We start from the raw sequence: 13869 nt of genomic DNA on the forward strand, positions 1-13869 counted from the left end.
TGTCGGCAGTATGTCGCTCTTGAACATGGCACTCTTCTACTTCGTGTCTGGGTGGGACCATCTCATTTTGTTTTTCACTGGCCTCCGTGGGTTTGGGTTATCCTATTTGACCTCTCATCTGCCCGTCGCCATCATCACTATACCCTTTGCTCATTTGATGTCAAATACTGCCAAACCCGCTACAGTGCCGTCGATATGTTCAAGAGAAGTTGACCTCTGCAATAATACAACCTCATCTGCTATCTCACACAAATCATTTTTCCTCTGTCTCGCGTCGATGATGTGGGAAACATTATGGCCCACCTTCGATCAAGGTCACTTCCTGTCGACTTCGGCTCATTATCCGGGAAGGTGACTTAGAGACTCCCTTCAGGTGCCTTAGAGCCTGCATGCCTCAATGGCACGTTCTTCGTGTTCGACGCGAGGTTTACATCATTGGCTTCCGATCGAATGATTCCGTGGGTGTTCGACACTAGCTCATTGATTCACATGCCGCGGATTGTACCTATAGTACCTTGAGGGCCATTGTCATTATTGGTGGTACCTCTCGCGTCTGTTAACAGTTTTCATCATTGACTGGTAATCAGACGATGTTCATGCATGTTCGACTTCAACCCATATATTCACATGCTTGAACTTGTAATTTGTTCGGATCGGGACGGAGCACAAGACCCTGGATCCCTGTCTATTATGGTCCAGGTTGCGATTTTGTGGATGATCATTACATGACTCATTGATGGATGGCTGCGCCCATACCTGAGTCATCATGGATGTCTGCGACCATACCTTATCATTATTATGGTCTCTTTAGCTGGGTGGCTGCGTCCATTCCAACAGACCTTTTCGCATGTCTTTTTGGATGGCTGTGCCCATGCCTAGACTGCATGTACTTGATTATCAGAGATATTTCGATCCTTCCTGGTGGTGTTCCAGTTCGGTGTGTGTTGTAAAGCATTTCACCCCTCCCACTCTCTCGGTCTTCATGCTTTAGGGGGCATCTGTTACACAGTAATTTGTCACTGCCATTCTGTCAGTCACCCTACTGTGCCAAGAATTCACCAAAATCAAGTTCATGCCTTCTGAACTGGCCCAAAAACCCACTTTCCCAAAGTTTTGTTGATTAGCGCGTCTGTTTCCCAAATACCCGCGATGACTGGCGCTCCATAGTGTATTCCGCGCGCTGCTAGCTCGGAAGGACATCACTTTTCCGCGCTGGTCGCCAGCGCGCCTTTCCCGTGTTCTTCCGCGCTGACATGACTTTCCTAGTTATGTAGACGCGGCGACATCGCGTCAGTTGCCTCATAATCCGCGCTGATCCAGTTTGGGCGATTTTATTCAAACAACCAGCCTTCCAGATAACTCCAGGCTTGGTTGTTAGCTTTGTGAATGTCGACTCCCTTCTATGGCATGTCTGTTCGACCCTTTGCAACCATTCCCCTCAAGGATAAGCTCATCCTTCCACCCTTTTAGGAGACTCCTTCTCCTACATATACTTCCACCATTACCATGAGCGGCTAGTTAGACATAGCTTGGATTGTATAGAGCTTATAGTGCTTAGATTGCTGCTACTATAGGTATTTGGTGTGCTAGGTGTGGAAGTGATTGATTGCTTAGGGAAGGTTGTTTTGTGTTGCTTGTGTGTGAGAGAGAGTTGTTTGTCTTGGGAGAATCAGCCTCAAAGGTGAATGCTTGAGATACATGCTGACTGGCCCCTCCTGAGAAGGTTACCGACGTCAGAACATTTGGTTGTACTCTTCTCTATTCTGATTAATAATAGATGACTGCTATTATTGTTCCATTCTCATTTGTACTTGCAATGGTTAAATGTGAATTACATCTTTTGTGACTGATGTATGGTTGCTTTTATTAGATTTCACGCTTGCATTTATTTCCTCTTCGTGTGTGCAGGTATCTATTCGCGGAGATCGCGGAGGATTGTGACCAGCCAAAGCGAAGGAGCGAAGGCAACATCTCTTCGTTAAACGACGGCACGGGAATCCAAGTAGGTGCTCTTTACCTCTTGTTTAATTGTAATTAGGAACATGCATAGCAGCATTGTTTGATTGTTGCTAGACCCTTGCTGGGCTAGTAGGGATCGCCTCTATCCGTAGAGGGGATTTACCTCTCCAACAGACCTGACAGGTGAGGAGCTAAGGAGAGCAAGGAAGTCTCAAGGATTCTCCTTAAACTGAAGAAAACATTGAAAATTAAACAAACTTAAAGGCAGAGCATAGCAAATTTATGGATTCTACCTTAACACTTCATTTGTTTAATTGCAGAAGATTAAATAAGGAAAGTGATACACATACACAACTTACAAGTACTGAGAGAAACACACCATCAACACATAAGGCCACATGAATCCCAAATAGTGTTGCAAAACCCTAGTCTATCCTTTGCCAAAATTGTAGATAAAATATGTACAATAGTGTATCAAGCTATTCCCAAGAGTCCAACCATGAAAATGACTAAGAAAATACATAATATAGGCAAGCCAACCCATTCCCTTGCCTCTAGGGGTCGAGCTCATCATCCTAGGAGATGTTTCAACCAATTCTAAACAAAGCACTACAATCTAGGCAGTCAAAACAACTTGCCTCTATAAGGTAGGAAACTGATTCATTCATTAAATTTTTGCTATTTTATGAATGAATCATATAGAATAGGTAAATAAGTGTCAAGTTAACATAAAGTTCCATTAATTACATCAAGGAGGGTGAAAAATCCCATCACAAGTCAAAACTGGTCAAACTGGCTTCGTTTCCTGAGCTGAAGATGAAAACTTTGCAAAAAAACCTGATGCATAGCGCGCCTGAGCCCTACACACCGCGCGCCTTTCCACCTAATTTTGGGGCACTTCCCAGAATCCAAATTGAGCTCACCATAGCTCGTTGGAAAGGTCTGGATGTCTTCTTTCCAACCCAAGTTTAATTTTCCAATTTGGTGTCCATTTACCCCTCTAAAAGTTCATTCTCCCAAGACTTCTTCCTGTGTGTCCAAAAAGGGGCAGTGAGGTCATTTTTTACATGTTTTTTGACCTTTTGGGGACCCAAACCTTAATGAAATGCCTTGGAAATAGCTGAGCATGTGTATTTAATCATGAAAAATTCAAAAATGCAAACCATTCGTGATTTGGACCTCCCAATCTTATGGGTAGCACGCGTCGCGCTACGCATTGAGCCCAAAAACCTGTTTTTTACACAAAAATTTCAAAATTGACAAAATTTTCCCCAAACTTGTTGAAATTTGGGCTGGGGGTCCCCAATCAAGTACCATGCTCAGCCAGAGAAGCATTGGCCAAAACTCGAAGTGGATCTAGCCTCTTTTGCCATTTTTTATTTTTGATTGCCTTCTTCAATTTTGCCTTTAGATTCCTTATCCGTGCCTTGCAGACCTTGTTCCGTGCCATGTAGTGGAAAGCCATGTGTCTCAGCAATGCTTTTTCCCTATCGGCCCTGTTTAGTAGTCTCTTTGACCTCATATTACTCATCTCACTTTGTAGAGTGCCTAGCAAACTTTTCTGCCCCCTTCGATTCAAGGAGCTTGACTGAGATATCACTTTGATTTGAAGGCTGATAATTAATCTGTTTTGGAATACCTGGCCTAAAGGCTGTCCTTGAAAGATGACTGTGCTTGTTGTGTGAATTGAATAAGAAATTGGTTAATACTTTGTGACTGCCCCTGACTAGATAACTCTACATGTGAACCAGATGGAGATTGCATTTGATTGCCTGATTGTGTTTGCATCAAGCTTTGATTTTGTGCCTCAAACTGATTTCTTAGCTGTACATGCAACTGATTCGTAGCTGAAGGTGCCTTTGTCAAAAATGGATCATTGCTTTGAAGAACAGAGGATGGTGTTTGATTAAAATTGATTTCCTTGCTTCATTGGCAAAGACAGCCTTGATGTCATTTTTGGATATGGGGAATAAGGGGTTTAAAGAATAGGATTTAGATTTTGGGATAATGATTAGGGTCTAGGAATGTGTAGCTAGGGTTTGGGAATTCAAGAGAAAAATGGAATAAGGGAGTGGTGAGGGAATAAAGGATGGACTTGGTAACAAAACAACAGTTTGAAACCCTAGGCAGCAATTTGCTTTGAGAAATTTCAAAGGTAGGGTTTGCTTTCGTTTGAACACTCACCATACACAAACACCATCAAACCACCATCAAATTTGAATGAAAAGCAATAATCAGAGGGTTAACCTACTTGAACAAGTGATGATCCACAGGTTTCGGACAATTTGGAGCAAGTTTGTGAAGTTGTTGATGGTTTGGCGCATTGAACTAGGCGCGCAGCGCATCAGGGGTGAGCGGCGCATCAGACAGCAAAACACAGCGCAAAAATACACTGGCGCGGCGCATATATCCCTGTGCGTAGCGCCTTTTTACAAGAGACTTTTGGAGGCCTTCCCAGTGTCAAAATCAGGTGCAGGATAGCGCGTTGGAAAGGTCTTTGAGTCTAATTTCCAACCCAACTAGTATTTTTTAATTTGGAGTTCATTTACCCTATCAAAAATTAAATCTACCAAGACTGGTCAAAATGTGCCAAATGAGGCTGCCTCAAGGCAGAGTGCTGTTGCAGTCAACTTTTGAATGCCTTTCTCAACTCCAAATTGAGCTCATGATAGCTCATTGGAAATATCTTTGTGTCTAGTTATCATTTGACTTATCACGATAGTCATTTGGCCAACCAAGCTAGGAGAAAACCTGATTTTCCCAAGGTCACTTTAGAGGTGCATTCGATTCTCCTGAGGCAACGAAATTTTTGACATTTCTCTAAAACCATGATACTTGTGTAAAGTGTGAAGGAGAGTTTTCTTCCTTGGCCTGTTGTGAACAAAAACCTCTCTCAGTTTTTCCAAATTCATCTTTCCTTGCTCAGAAACATCATTTGAGTGAAACCTATCCCGATGTGTGGAACAAGGGATTTGTCGAAATGAAGCGAAATGAAGGGGATAAGGGGCTTCTAAATTCTTGAGGAAATTTTGGGGAGTAGGAAGGGATGTTAGGAAGTAGATGAAGGTGGAATCTCAGATATTGAGTGAGGGGAAGGGGTCCAAAAGGGCAAAACACAGGCCCAACCTAGAAAATTGCCAGGTTGTAGCAAGAAACTAGGGTTTGTGCGAAAATGAAGAATTTGGGGGATCTCAGTGATGGGAAGTGTTTAATAAGGTACATTAAGGATATGGGAAGGTGTATGAACATTAGGATGCAAGTTTTGCTAATGATTTGACCATTTAAGAGAAATTGCCTTCAAAACCCTAAGAGAGGGAAATGAACCTTGCCTAGGCGCAACTGAAGCATGAACAAGGTGTAAAATGACCCAATGGAACTTGACATGATGATGACAACCCTCTGAAGGATGATACACTCAGCTGAATGATGACATGGACTGCCATTTGGACAACTTTGAAAAGAGTGAAAACAAACCCTAGACCTAATGCCTAGTGACCAAATTTTGCTTGAAGACTCTTTGAAATGACAAAATTTGACCTTGACACTCTGAGACCACTTTGTAAGAGAATATTTGATCACTGGAGGAAGGCTGGAAAGACTGACACTAACATTGGCGCCAATGGGGATGGTAGCTCCTTGGAGGTGCCAAGAACAGTAGATCTTTGGGAGAGCAGACCAACGCCTTATCCATTGGGCAATGGAGTCAAAAACTCAAACTAAAATGCATGACTGAAAACTGATGACTCGGATGACACAAATTGACTCTCACTCAACTAAAAACTGACTCAATACTTAAACACAACTGACAAACTAGAAATGATGCTCAAAGGGGAGCTTATTCATCACAACCTACTCTAACAGTTTCATTCATCACCTGATCAAGTGAAATGAAACAACCAGTGCAACCAAGTAAGTATTCCATCTGTTGTTCGAATTTTCCGCAAGTGCTCGCTTATGAACAACAAGAGAGAACTACTGAAAGGCAACTCCCATGACAACTTGGAAACAGATCCGTTGAATGATATGAATTCTCTATCCTCCTCCAAAAACACTGCATAAGGATCTTGAAATTCAAGCACACTGGAACTTAGCTCATCTAATGGATTACTTCTCGTTTCCTCATACCATGAATGCAAACTTTGATCTGAGCCTTGTGACAAGACCTCTGCTGAAAATGAGAAAGAAACCGGCTGCCGGATCAAATTCATATCAGCACATGTTTCAAGCTCACATGTAGTCAATGGAGAAAGACTTTGACTGCAAACCTCATCCAAAACATCAGCTATTGGATCATGAAAAACTTGAAAAGACTGTTGTAATGTATCCATTGAAAATGTATGACATCCTTCTAGTTGTTCATCTTTTTCTTGAGAGATTTTACGAAGATTCTGCCTTATAAACTGAAATGCTTTGAAACGAAAGGGTATAGAATCTTCCTGCATCATCAAATCATGTATTTCGTCTTCCACAGCTTCATCTGTAATCTGCCCTTCAATTTCATTTGGTGGCTGCAAATCTGATGCTACAGGCTGCTCAAGAATTTTGTTATCTGTCTCATCCTCAACATTAACACTGAGAGATTGCTGATTTGTTATAGGCTGTTCATTTGAAGATTTACTATGCAATCTACCCTTCAAAAACTGAAATGATTCAAAACAGAATGGTACGGAGTCACTTTGAATCATTAAATCATGTGTGTGCACTTCCAAGTCTTCAGCTGCAACTTGAAAATCAATGGATTTCGGGGGTTGCAAATCTGAATATGAGAAGTCTTGAACAAAGTTTTCATGGCGCTCAAGAGGATCCAAATCAGGACTAGTCGATAGCTAATTTCTGATTGCATGGAAGTTGTCTCTGATGAACTGACATGAATCAAAGCAAAAAGGCAAAGATCCTTCACTTACTTCCCAATTTTCTGCACTTTCCTCATCAATGTCATAGCTGATATGCATCATTTGATCATTGTACTCGAGCTGCTATAAGTGAACTTCCTCCTCGCACAAACTAGCTGCTGATTCATCTACAAGATTAACTTCTGTTTGGAGAACATAATCATCATCATACTGATCAAACTGAGGAAAATCATCAGTATAAAAGACATCATCAAGCATGCATGTCATATCAACAGTTCTTTCTTCGCCAAGGTGATCTACAAAACAATCATTATCAGATCTATGACAACTAGGATAAGAAACAAAATGTTTTGGAGCGGCAACTTGTTCTTCTTCAATCAGCGAGCCATGAGCTTGAACATCATAATTATTCCCTGTGGTGATCCTTTGCATCATCTCTTCTACTACACTTACCAAAATGTCAAGCTTTACCTCTAGAGATGTCGATTTTTCCGGATCTATGTTTTTCATCTCTTCTTCCTTCATCCTTGCCCTTCGGATCAGCAGATGAGCCTCTACATTTACTGCACTGTTTTGCATCTCATGAAGTGTTGCAATATCCCTTTCTCTCAGCTGAAACTCCATCTCCGGATCAAAGGCACCCGGATAGTGCAAGAGAGAAGATCTAGGAGTAGGCCTTATCTCAACTGGCATTGAATAATAAACTTGATTAAATCTGGCCGAAAACTGTTGTACTGTCTCCCCTGGTAGTCTTTTCAGGTGGTTATACTCTTCTACAATCAAGAAAAGGTTCTGCCCGATCATCCACCTGTCGAGAAAAACTTTGACGAACTGCCAGAAATCTGAGATGCTTGCATCAGGCAGGGCTTTGAACCAACTCTTCACTTTAGCTTGCAAAGAAAGAGCAAAAAGCCTTATACTGACATCTTCTGCATCAACTTCAAAAAGTTCTAGAAAAGACTCAAAATTTTGCACATGTTTCTCAGCGTTGAAATTCTTACATTCACCGTCAAACCTCGGCAAGTATAGATCATAGCTTTTGGGGAAAGCATGAAGAACAGAAGGTAAAACAAGAGGTTTATACCGATCTGGAATTTTACAAGGTGTAGGGGTATGTACAGCTGGTATATTATCAGTCTTGGTCTCTTGAGGTTCATCAATCTAAAGATGGTCATCACAAAATTTAGAAGAAAGATCTTGATCAAGCTCAAAGGTATGCAAATCTTTGGTATTCACAATCTTCAAAGGGAAAGAATCAACTGCAGGCCGAGGATCTCTTCTCAAATACAATTTACGTTGCAAAGCCTTCTTGACATTCTTGGGAAAAGAGAAGAAATAATTTATGACAAAGAACAAAATGTCTTGGATGAAATTCCAACTTGAATACCTGATCTGTCCATGTTGTCCTCTCATGTTTTTGCTGGTCGGGATCATCCTCCAGTGGAGTCTTTAGATCTGATCTCAAAACTGATTTAGAGTCGCCAGGTGAATGATTTCAGCCTTGCCAGTGTCTGATCATTTTCCACCATCAACAATCAGATCTGAACTTAATACATGTACTGGGGTAATTAAGAAGTTAGATGTCACGTTTACAAGCTAGACCAGAGATTGACTGAAGCAGCGTTTATCTACTTCCGCTAATGCAAAGCAAAAGCGTTTCGAAGGCTACCTAGCATAACTTCAAGCTCCGTCTGTAGCTATAAAACAAATGACATCAACAAGCAAACCATGTTCTCCCTAGTATGGTCGCCACTATGTTAGCGTTTGAATTTGCCTCAGGCTGAGGAAGGCAAAACTCGAGGCAACATCAAACCAAGCTCAGCCTCGTAGCTAGCCCTACAAGGACAGGAGAGGGCTCTCTCTGGTCAATCTCAGAAAAAAGTAATCAAAGAGACTCGAGATGACTGAATTGATGACTAATTTTAGGCTAGGTATGAAGTACAAGGACTATGGAATTTATTTTTTGAAGTCTTGTTGAATTCAAGGGAAAGGCAATTTTGGGTGCGGGGATGAGGCAGAGCTTTTGCAGAGGTCTACTTGGGGCAAGATAGGTGATTGTTTTGATGCCTTTGAAGTGATTGAATGAATAGACCTGACAGGTGAGGAGCTAAGGAGAGCAAGGAAGTCTCAAGGATTCTCCTTAAACTGAAGAAAACATTGAAAATTAAACAAACTTAAAGGCAGAGCATAGCAAATTTATGGATTCTACCTTAACACTTCATTTGTTTAATTACAGAAGATTAAATAAGGAAAGTGATACACATACACAACTTACAAGTATTGAGAGAAACACACCATCAACACATAAGGCCACATGAATCCCAAATAGTGTTGCAAAACCCTGGTCTATCCTTTGCCAAAATTGCAGATAAAATATGTACAATAGTGTATCAAGCTATTCCCAAGAGTCCAACCATGAAAATGACTAAGAAAATACATAATATAGGCAAGCCAAATCATTCCCTTGCCTCTAGGGGTCGAGCTCATCATCCTAGGCACTGTTTCAACCAATTCTAAACAAAGCACTACAATCTAGGCAGTCAAAACAACTTGCCTCTATAAGGTAGGAAACTGATTCATTCATTAAATTTTTGCTATTTTATGAATGAATCATCTGGAATAGGTAAATAAGTGTCAAGTCAACATAAAGTTCCATTAATTACATCAAGGAGGGTGAAAAATCCCATCACAAGTCAAAACTGGTCAAACTGGCTTCGTTTCCTGAGCTGAAGATGAAAACTTTGCAAAAAACCCTGATGCGTAGCGCGCCTGAGCCCTATGCGTCGCGTGCCTTTCCACCTGATTTTGGGGCACTTCCCAACATCCAAATTGAGCCCAAGATAGCTCATTGGAAAGATATGGATGTCTACTTTCCAACCCAAGTAGAAGTTTTGAATTTGGTGTCCATTTGCCCCTCCAAAAGTTCATTCTCCCAAGACTTCTTCCTGTGTGTCCAAAAAGGGGCAGTGAGGTCATTGTTTACATGTTTTTTGACCTTTTGGGGACCCAAACCTTGATGAAATGCCTTGGAAATAGCTGAGCATGTGTATTTCATCATGAAAAATTCAAAAATGCAAACCATTCGTGATTTGGACCTCCCAATCTTATGGGTAGCGTGCGGCGCGCTACGCGTTGAGCCCAAAAACCTGTTTTTTACACAAAAATTTCAAAATTGACAAAATTTTCCCCAAACTTGTTGAAATTTGGGCTGGGGGTCTCCAATCAAGTACCATGCTCAGCTAGAGAAGCCTTGACCAAAACTCGAAGTGGATCTAGCCTCTTTCGCCGTTTTTGATTTTTGATTGCCTTCTTCAATTTTGCCTTTAGATTCCTTATCCGTGCCTCGCAGACCTTGTTCCGTGCCTTGTAGTGGAAAGCCATGTGTCTCAGCAATGCTTTGTCCCTATCAGCCCTGTCTATTAGTCTCTTTGACCTCATATTACTTATCTCACTTTGTAGAGTGCCTAGCAAACTTTTCTGCCCCCTTCGATTCAAGGAGCTTGACTGAGATATCACTTTGATTTGAAGGCTGATAATTAATCTGTTTTGGAATACCTGGCCTAAAGGCTGTCCTTGAAAGATGAGTGTGCCTGTTGTGTGAATTGAGTAAGAAATTGGTTATTACTTTGTGACTGCCCCTGACTAGCTAAATCTACATGTGAACCAGATGGAGATTGCATTTGATTGCTTGATTGTGTTTGCATCAAGCTTTGATTTTGTGCCTCAAACTGATTTCTTAGCTGTACATGAAACTGATTCGTAGCTGAAGGTGCCTTTGTCAACAATGGATCATTGCTTTGAAGAACAGAGGATGGTGTTTGATTAAAATTTATTTCCTTGCTTCATTGGCAAAGACAGCCTTGATGTCATTTTTGGATATGGGGAATAAGGTGTTTAAAGAATAGGATTTAGATTTTGGGATAATGATTAGGGTCTAGGAATGTGTAGCTAGGGTTTGGGAATTCAAGAGAAAAATGGAATAAGGGAGTGGTGAGGGAATAAAGGATGGACTTGGTAACAAAACAACAGTTTGAAACCCTAGGCAGCAATTTTCTTTGAGAAATTTCAAAGGTAGGGTTTGCTTTCGTTTGAACACTCACCATACACAAACACCATCAAACCACCATCAAATTTGAATGAAAAGCAATAATCAGAGGGTTAACCTACTTGAACAAGTGATGATCCACAGGTTTCGGACGATTTGGAGCAAGTTTGTGAAGTTGTTGATGGTTCAGCGCATTGAACTAGGCACGCGGCGCATCAGGGGCACGCGGCGCATCAGACAACAAAACACAGTGCAAAAATACACTGGCGTGGCGCATCAGGAAGGCGCGGCGCATATAGCCCTGTGCGTAGTGCCTTTTTACAGGAGACTTTTGGAGGCCTTCCTGGTGTCAAAATTGGGCGCAGGATAGCGCGTTGGAAAGGTCTTTGAGTATAATTTCCAACCCAACTATAATTTTTTAATTTGGAGTTCATTTACCCTATCAAAAATCAAATCTCCCAAGACTGGTCAAAATGTGCCAAATGAGGCTGCCTCAAGGCAGAGTGCTGTTGCAGTCAACTTTTGAATGCCTTCCTCAACTCCAAATTGAGCTCATGATAGCTCATTGGAAAGATCGTTGTGTCTAGCTATCATTTGACTCATCAAAAAAGTCATTTGGCCAACCAAGCTATGAGAAAACGTGAGTTTGTCAAGGTCACTACATAGGTGCATTCGATTCTCCTGAGGCAAGGGTATTTTTGACATTTCTCTAAAACCATGACACTTGTGTAAAAAGTGAAGGAGGTTTTACTTCCTTGGCCTGTTGTGAACAAAAACCTCTCTCAGGTTTTCCAAATTCATCTTTCCTTGCTCCGAAACATTATTTGAGTGAAAGCTATCCCGATGTGTGGAACAAGGGATTTGTCGAAATGAAGCGAAATGAAGGGGATAGGGGGCTTCTAAATTCTTGAGGAAATTTTGGGGAGTAGGAAGGGATGTTAGGAAGTAGAGGAAGGTGGAATCTCAGATATTGAGTGAGGGGAAGGGGTCCGAAAGGGCAAAACACAGGCCCAACCTAGAAAATTGCCAGGTTGTAGCAAGAAACTAGGGTTTGTGCGAAAATGAAGAATTTGGGGGATCTCAGTGATGGGAAGTGTTTAATAAGGTACATTAAGGATAGGGGAAGGTGTATGAACATCAGGATGCAAGTTTTGCTAATGATTTGACCATTCAAGAGAAATTGCCTTCAAAACCCTAGGAGAGGGAAATGAACCTTGCCTAGGCGCAACTGAAGCATGAACAAGGTGTAAAATGACCCAATGGAACTTGACATGATGATGAAAACCCTCTGAATGATGATACACTCAGCTGAATGATGACATGGACTGCCATTTGGACAACTTTGAAAAGAGTGAAAACAAACCCTAGACCTAATGCCTAGTGACCAAATTTTGCTTGAAGACTCTTTGAAATGACAAAATTTGACCTTGACACTCTGAGACCACTTTGTAAGAGCATATTTGATCACTGGAGGAAGGCTGGAAAGACTGGCACTAGCACGCTGGCTCGATTTCGAGCTGGTGGCCACCAATGAAGAAGCACTGGTCCTATATGCTCCATCTGTCAACCAGCCACTGTAAGAAATCCACCTGAGCCCTCATGCCAAGAATGGCCCAGAATTTGTACAGGCTGCACGCCTTCAAAGCATCAAGTGAAGGATGATGATTCCATGTGGTAGCATCCGCGTCCTCATGCTCTCATTCACGCCAATCTAGCATGATGTACTCTCTACATCAAGTGAAAAGATAAATTAGAATGCTAGAAATTATTTTGTTTCGGCCAATTTTGAGAAATTTTGGGTTAAAAACCCTTGCGGTGGCGACCGCACCCTCCGGGTTAGACACAGTGCGTGGGACCGCACCTTGTCTACATGGAAGGTGCGGACCCTTGACTTTTTCCCAATGGAGAAAAATTCGGGGTCTGCGGGTCAGCAGTGGTACACCTACGGGCCCCCGTGCGCGGGTTTTAAGCCTAAAAACCCTCCAAAAAATGAAATGAAAGCCTAAAACAAGAAATGAAATGGTTAAAAATGAAGAGTAGGATGATGTGGATTACCTGGAGAAGACGGCATTTGATTCCGACGGTTGGATTTTCCACAATCTTCACGGGAAGTTTTCTGGACAAAAGCACTATTTTCTCACCCAAAACTCAAATGGTAAAAATGAATTGACAAAGACCCTTTAATTAAGTTTTTTGAGTAAATAAATTGCAAATTTGTTTATGTTTCACTTTGGAAAGGTATTTTTGCAACATTTTTATCCATTTCAAACAAGTATGAGTAATGTTTGAGTTTTTGTTCAAGATAACGGATTATTCAGGCGAAATCTATCATTTTCAACGAAAAACATTTAGAGTCATCTTTAAGCTCTTTTCTGACTCCTAAAACATGAAACGATCGTCGAGTTTTTCTTTTAGACTCGTTAAAACAGAATTAAAAGACGGTCCACTTACAGCTCTTTTCTGATCGTAAAAACATGAAAAGATTGCCGGATTTTTGTCGTTTCAAATTCGATATTGGTTATAAAATGACGTGTCGTTGATCACTTTTTTACTTTTTTGAATCAAGGGCACTAATTACGAAAAGTACTCCTTGGTCGTAAAAGATCAAGCGGTTCTCTCAAGTATTATTTTATACTTTTTCAGGCTTGGGAGACACAAATTTACGAAAAAGGTCAACCCTGGAGTTTTCTTAAGTTTTTTCAGACTCTCTAGAATTGAAAAACGCTGAGTTTCTCCTATACTGGACTCGTTAAAATTTCACAGTAAAGGACCTGTTCAATTACAAACAGGAATGAACCACTCCTTCTTAGGGTTCGAATTTAAACTAAGTTGGACTCATCCGAAGGATGAGCTTATAATCAAGAAAATGTTATTCTCGTCAAGCTTGTCAAAAATAAAGAGGTACTTGCCAAAAATGGTGGGGGAAAAGAGAGAAAAATGAGCCTGTTTGTCATACTTTGTAACCACTCTTGAACACGACACTTTTATTCACTTGGGTTGGGAAATCCTTTG

Source organism: Pinus tabuliformis, chromosome 5_2, assembly GCF_031772625.1.
Source record: "Pinus tabuliformis cultivar Carrire ecotype Pingquan chromosome 5_2, CPIR1, whole genome shotgun sequence".
Taxonomy (NCBI): domain Eukaryota; kingdom Viridiplantae; phylum Streptophyta; class Pinopsida; order Pinales; family Pinaceae; genus Pinus; species Pinus tabuliformis.